General features: G+C 52.5%; 1 pseudogene; it reads right to left on the reverse strand.

The window, feature by feature from the left end:
- Positions 1–3,857: 3,857 nt before the first annotated feature.
- LOC130320346 (U2 spliceosomal RNA) lies at positions 3,858–3,965 on the reverse strand (annotated as a pseudogene).
- Between the last annotated feature and the right edge of the window lie 3,003 nt (positions 3,966–6,968).

Below are 6,968 nucleotides of genomic sequence, written 5' to 3' on the forward strand. Positions count from 1 at the left end.
CCATAACGCTGTGGATCGCTCCCTGAGCGTTCACAGGGGACGGGGAGTAGAGCTGCGGGGGACGGGGTGTAGAGCTGCGTAGGACGGGGAGAAGAGCTGCGGGGGACGGGGAGTAGAGCTGCGGGGGACGGGGAGTAGAGCTGCGGGGGACGGGGAGTAGAGATGCGGGGGACGGGGTGTAGAGATGCGGGGGACGGGGAGAAGAGCTGCGGGGGACGGGGAGTAGAGCTGCGGGGGACGGGGAGTAGAGATGCAGGGGACGGGGAGTAGAGATGCGGGGGACGGGGTGTAGAGATGCGGGGGACGGGGAGAAGAGCTGCGGGGGACGGGGAGTAGAGCTGCGGGGGGCGGGGAGTACAGCTGCGGGGGACGGGGAGTACAGCTGCGGGGGGTCGGAGGACGGGGAGTAGAGCTGCGGGCGTGGGGCGCTCGCGGGGACGTACACTGATGACAGCGCCATCGGGCATCGGGATCCCGATAGCGCTGTGGATCAACAGTACATGTAATAATAGAGTAAATGTATATGAGCCAGCCGTATGAGCTGCGTACATGTGTGAACTTCTGTCGGCCCACAGAGGCCATGAGAGCTCCGTACAGCTTCAGCTATCACAGGGTGAGGAGATCCTCTCCCTGTGATAGCCAAACTGACACTACTGTGCGCATCGATGCGTGACGTTTAAATATGTCACGTGACAAGAGTGAGCCAATAGGATGTGATGGAGGCGGACCATCTCATTCTATGGCAAATCTCATTCCACGGCAATGCACCGGGCCAAGAAGTCTTCTTTAACATGGTGCGGCCGGTGCATTGCCATAGAATGAGATGGTCCGCCTCCATCACATCCTATTGGCTCACTCTTGTCACATGACATATTTAAACGTCACACATCGATGCGCACAGCAGTGTCAGTTTGGCTATCACAGGGAGAGGATCTCCTCTCCCTGTGATAGCTGAAGCTGCATGGAGCTCTCATGGCCTCTGTGGCCCGACAGAAGTTCACACATTTACGCAGCTCATACGGCTGGCTCATATACATTTACTGTTGATCCACAACGCTATCGGGATCCCAATGCCCGAAGGCGCTGTCATCAGTGTGCGTCCCCGCGAGCGCCCCACGCCCGCAGCTCTACTCCCCCGTCCCCCTTAGCTCTACTCCCCGTCCCTTTGACGCTCAGGGAGCGGGGAACAGAAAGTAGAGCATCGGGCGCAGGTTAAGTTATTCGCGTAGTGCTGCACATGCGCAGTACTACTTTACCTGCGCCCGATGCTCTACTTTCTGTTCCCCGCTCCCTGAGCGTTAATGGGACGGGGAGTAGAGCTGCGGGCGTGGGGCGCTAGCGGGGACGCACACTGATGACAGCGCCATCGGGCATCGGGATCCCGATAGCGCTGTGGATCAACAGTACATGTAATAATAGAGTAAATGTATATGAGCCAGCCGTATGAGCTGCGTACATGTGTGAACTTCTGTCGGCCCACAGAGGCCATGAGAGCTCCGTACAGCTTCAGCTATCACAGGATGAGGAGATCCTCTCCCTGTGATAGCCAAACTGACACTACTGTGCGCATCGATGCGTGACGTTTAAATATGTCACGTGACAAGAGTGAGCCAATAGGATGTGATGGAGGCGGACCATCTCATTCTATGGCAAATCTCATTCCACGGCAATGCACCGGGCCAAGAAGTCTTCTTTAACATGGTGCGGCCGGTGCATTGCCATAGAATGAGATGGTCCGCCTCCATCACATCCTATTGGCTCACTCTTGTCACATGACATATTTAAACGTCACACATCGATGCGCACAGCAGTGTCAGTTTGGCTATCACAGGGAGAGGATCTCCTCTCCCTGTGATAGCTGAAGCTGCACGGAGCTCTCATGGCCTCTGTGGCCCGACAGAAGCTCACACATTTACGCAGCTCATACGGCTGGCTCATATACATTTACTGTTGATCCACAGCGCTATCGAGATCCCGAAGCCCGAAGGCGCTGTCATCAGTGTGCGTCCCCGCGAGCGCCCCACGCCCGCAGCTCTACTCCCCGTCCCGTTGACGCTCAGGGAGCGGGGAACAGAAAGTAGAGCATCGGGCGCAGGTTAAGTTATTCGCGTAGTGCTGCACATGCGCAGTACTACTTTACCTGCGCCCGATGCTCTACTTTCTGTTCCCCGCTCCCTGAGCGTTAATGGGACGGGGAGTAGAGCTGCGGGCATGGGGCGCTAGCGGGGACGCACACTGATGACAGCGCCATCGGGCATCGGGATCCCGATAGCGCTGTGGATCAACAGTACATGTAATAATAGAGTAAGTGTATATGAGCCAGCCGTATCAGCTGCGTACATGTGTGAACTTCTGTCGGGCCACAGAGGCCATGAGCGCTCCGTGCAGCTTTAGCTATCACAGGGAGAGGAGATCCTCTCCCTGTGATAGCCAAACTGACACTGCTGTGCGCATCGATGCGTGACGTTTAAATATGTCACGTGACAAGAGTGAGCCAATAGGATGTGATGGAGGCGGACCATCTCATTCTATGGCAAATCTCGTTCTACGGCAATGCACCGGCCATTTGGCAGTCAAGGTGATCGGCCCACCGGGGATTTTCCCGGTATCCCAGTCCAGCCTTGACTCTGGCTGGGTGGCAGTAACCCACCAGTACACACAGCAGACCCTAAACCCATATCATTATTGCTAAGCAGGAAGATGGGAGTCCATTTCACTCTGATGGACCATTTTTAAATGCAATCCATAACCTGGCTTTGGCAGGAACCCTTCTTACTCCTCCTACTTGCATTTGATACTGGGTTTAGGATCTGCATAGGAAACACACACAAGCACACACTTACCTTTGTTGCCTTCTGACGCCTCCTTGGCTGTCCCCAAACGGTATAAAACCAAAAGCCACGGGAAGTTGTAAGGATAGAGGACATACCTGCATCCTATTGGACTCACTTGTCTTGGTTAAATCCAGCTTATTTGACAACCTATGGTGCTGCTGCTTCTGCTCATGGAAGTGCTGCTTCTGACAAGGCTGTTCTTTGGTGGTCCTAGGCGACATTACAATCTCCATGGTTACATACACATTTGCAACTCCAACAATACACACATATGCATGTATGTATGTATGTATGTATGTGTATCTATCTATCTCTATATATATTTATCTCTCTCTCTCTCTCTCTGTATATATATATATATATATATATATATATATATATATTTCTTTTAAATATATATATAGAGAGAGATAGAGATGGAAATACTTTTTTAAACATGTTTTCACCTTTTTCTACCTTCTTTTTTTTCTTCTCTCCATGTTTTCCTTCTTTCCTCCTTTTTTCCTATGCTGCTGCTTCTTATTTTTCTTCTTTTTCAGACCCTATCATTGCACTATTGCTTATTCAATACCACCAGCAGATGGAGACACTATATTGCAACATTAGTTGTGAGCAGCAGTTTGTACAAACAAATGCCTCATAGCTGATGTCCTATCCATTATTGCAATGGATGGCTGGCTGGCAACATTTGTTTTTATTATTCCAATACCACAGTACCAATGCATGGTCACTCAACAGCAATGACACCCCCATGTCAATTAACAAGATTCAGCTCCCACTACCTGAAAGACAGCTACCTATCATGTCATGTCCAACCTGCACAGGTGTGCAGGTTGCTGAGCTTATTCAATTAAAGAGGACATTCAGCAGCAGCAGCAGTCCTGTGCCTGGTCGCTCCAACAGGGGCCAGACACAAGCGGCACAACCTATTGTCTTTTGCCTGCAGTAAGGGCCCACTGGACTAGCCAGCAAGCAGCTGCAGCAGCAAATAAACAGGTAATCTTTCTTTCCAACACTGAAACCTGGTGGTGCACTTAATATATGCTACCAGATAGGGGACATATCAGATATTAAACTGATAAAAACAGACACCACATTTGATCTCAGCCAAAAAGAAGGACGAGAAGTGATAACTGTCAAAGGGGAGGAACCCCTTCACATGCACCATCACTACTTGTAGGAAGGGAGGCTGGCTGGCAGCCTCCCATACACACCCTGGCTGGGTGGCAGTCACCCACCAGTACACACAGCAGACATTAAACCCATATCATTATCATTATTGCTAAGCAGGAAGATGGGAGTCCATTTCACTCTGATGGAGCATTTTTAAATGCAATCCATAACCTGGCTTTGGCAGGAACCTTTCTTTCGCCTCCTACTTGCATGTGATACTGGGTTTAGGATCTGCATAGGAAACACACACACACACACACAAGCACACACTTACATGTGTTGCCTGCTGACTCCTCCTTGGCTGTCCCCAAACGGTATAAAACCAACAGCCACGGGAAGCTGTAAGGATAGAGGACATACCTGCATCCTATTGGACTCACTTGTCTTGGTTAAATCCAGCTTATTTGACAACCTATGGTGCTGCTGCTTCTACTCATGGAAGTGCGGCTTCTGACAAGGCTGTTCTTTGGTGGGCCTAGGCGACATCACAATCTCCATGGTTACATACACAACAAAGGTCAGATGTTGTTTACACCTGGCCATGCCAGTGGTATTGAGTAGCATATCCCAGTGCTAAGGGTCCTGGGTGCAACAATCTTTCAATGGGGAATAGCCGAGCTGAGTTTGTCAAGTGCACCCATGTTTGCAACTCCAGCAATACACACATATTGTTACGCCGAGCGCTCCGGGTCCCCGCTCCTCCCCGGAGCGCTCGCAACATCCTCGCAATTGCAGCGCCCCGGTCAGACCTGCTGACCGGGTGCGCTGCGATACCTCTCCCAGCCGGGATGCGATTCGCGATGCGGGAGGCACCCGCTCGCGATGCGCACCCCGGCTCCCGTACCTGACTCGCTCTCCGTCGGTCTTGTCCCGGCGCGCACGGCCCCGCTCCTTAGGGCGCGCGCGCCGGGTCTCTGCGATTTAAAGGGCCACTGCGCCACTGATTGGCGCAGTTGGCTTAATTAGTGTGTTCACCTGTGCACTCCCTATTTATACCTCACTTCCCCTGCACTCCCTCGCCGGATCTTGTTGCCATTGTGCCAGTGAAAGCGTTTCCTTGTGTGTTCCTAGCCTGTGTTCCAGACCTCCTGCCGTTGCCCCTGACTACGATCCTTGCTGCCTGCCCCGACCTTCTGCTACGTCCGACCTTGCTCTTGTCTACTCCCTTGTACCGCGCCTATCTTCAGCAGTCAGAGAGGTTGAGCCGTTGCTGGTGGATACGACCTGGTTGCTACCGCCGCTGCAAGACCATCCCGCTTTGCGGCGGGCTCTGGTGAATACCAGTAGCAACTTAGAACCGGTCCACCAGCACGGTCCACGCCAATCCCTCTCTGGCACAGAGGATCCACCTCCTGCCAGCCGAATCGTGACAGTAGATCCGGCCATGGATCCCGCTGAAGTTCCACTGCCAGTTGTCGCCGACCTCACCACGGTGGTCGCCCAGCAGTCGCAACAGATAGCGCAACAAGGCCACCAGCTGTCTCAACTGACCGTGATGCTACAGCAGCTACTACCACAGCTTCAGCAATCATCTCCTCCGCCAGCTCCTGCACCTCCTCCGCAGCGAGTGGCCGCTTCCGGCCTACGACTATCCTTGCCGGATAAATTTGATGGGGACTCTAAGTTTTGCCGTGGCTTTCTTTCGCAATGTTCCCTGCACTTGGAGATGATGTCGGACCAGTTTCCTACTGAAAGGTCTAAGGTGGCTTTCGTAGTCAGCCTTCTGTCTGGGAAAGCTCTGTCATGGGCCACACCGCTCTGGGACCGCAATGACCCCGTCACTGCCTCTGTACACTCCTTCTTCACGGAGATTCGAAGTGTCTTTGAGGAACCTGCCCGAGCCTCTTCTGCTGAGACTGCCCTGCTGAACCTGGTCCAGGGTAATTCTTCTGTTGGCGAGTACGCCATCCAATTCCGTACCCTTGCCTCCGAATTATCCTGGAATAATGAGGCCCTCTGCGCGACCTTTAAAAAAGGCCTATCCAGCAACATTAAAGATGTTCTGGCCGCACGAGAAATTCCTGCTAACCTGCATGAACTTATTCATCTGGCCACCCGCATTGACATGCGTTTTTCTGAAAGGCGTCAGGAGCTCCGCCAGGATATGGACTTTGTTCGCACAAGGCGTTTTTTCTCCCCGGCTCCTCTCTCCTCTGGTCCTCTGCAATCCGTTCCTGTGCCTCCCGCCGTGGAGGCTATGCAAGTTGACCGGTCTCGCTTGACACCTCAAGAGAGGACACGACGCCGCATGGAGAATCTGTGCCTGTACTGTGCCGGTACCGAACACTTCCTGAAGGATTGTCCTATCCGTCCTCCCCGCCTGGAAAGACGTACGCTGACTCCGCACAAAGGTGAGACAGTTCTTGATGTCAACTCTGCTTCTCCACGCCTTACTGTGCCTGTGCGGATATCTTCCTCTACCTTCTCCTTCTCTACTATGGCCTTCTTGGATTCCGGATCTGCAGGAAATTTTATTTTGGCCTCTCTCATCAACAGGTTCAACATCCCGGTGACCAGTCTCGCCAGACCCCTCTACATCAATTGTGTTAACAATGAAAGATTGGACTGTACCGTGCGTTACCGCACGGAACCCCTCCTAATGTGCATCGGACCTCATCACGAAAAAATTTAGTTTTTGGTCCTCTCCAATTGCACTTCCGAAATTCTTCTTGGATTACCGTGGCTTCAACGCCATTCCCCAACCCTTGATTGGTCCACAGGAGAAATCAAGAGCTGGGGTACTTCTTGTTTCAAAGACTGTCTTAAACCGGTTCCCAGTACTCCCTGCCGTGACCCTGTGGTTCCCCCTGTAACCGGTCTTCCTAAGGCTTATATGGACTATGCTGACGTGTTTTGCAAAAAGCAAGCTGAGACTTTACCTCCTCACAGGCCTTATGACTGTCCTATTGACCTCCTCCCGGGTACTACTCCACCCCGGGGCAGAATTTATCCTCTGTCCGC

This window comes from Hyla sarda, unplaced genomic scaffold (genome assembly GCF_029499605.1).
Source record: "Hyla sarda isolate aHylSar1 unplaced genomic scaffold, aHylSar1.hap1 scaffold_22, whole genome shotgun sequence".
NCBI lineage: Eukaryota > Metazoa > Chordata > Amphibia > Anura > Hylidae > Hyla > Hyla sarda.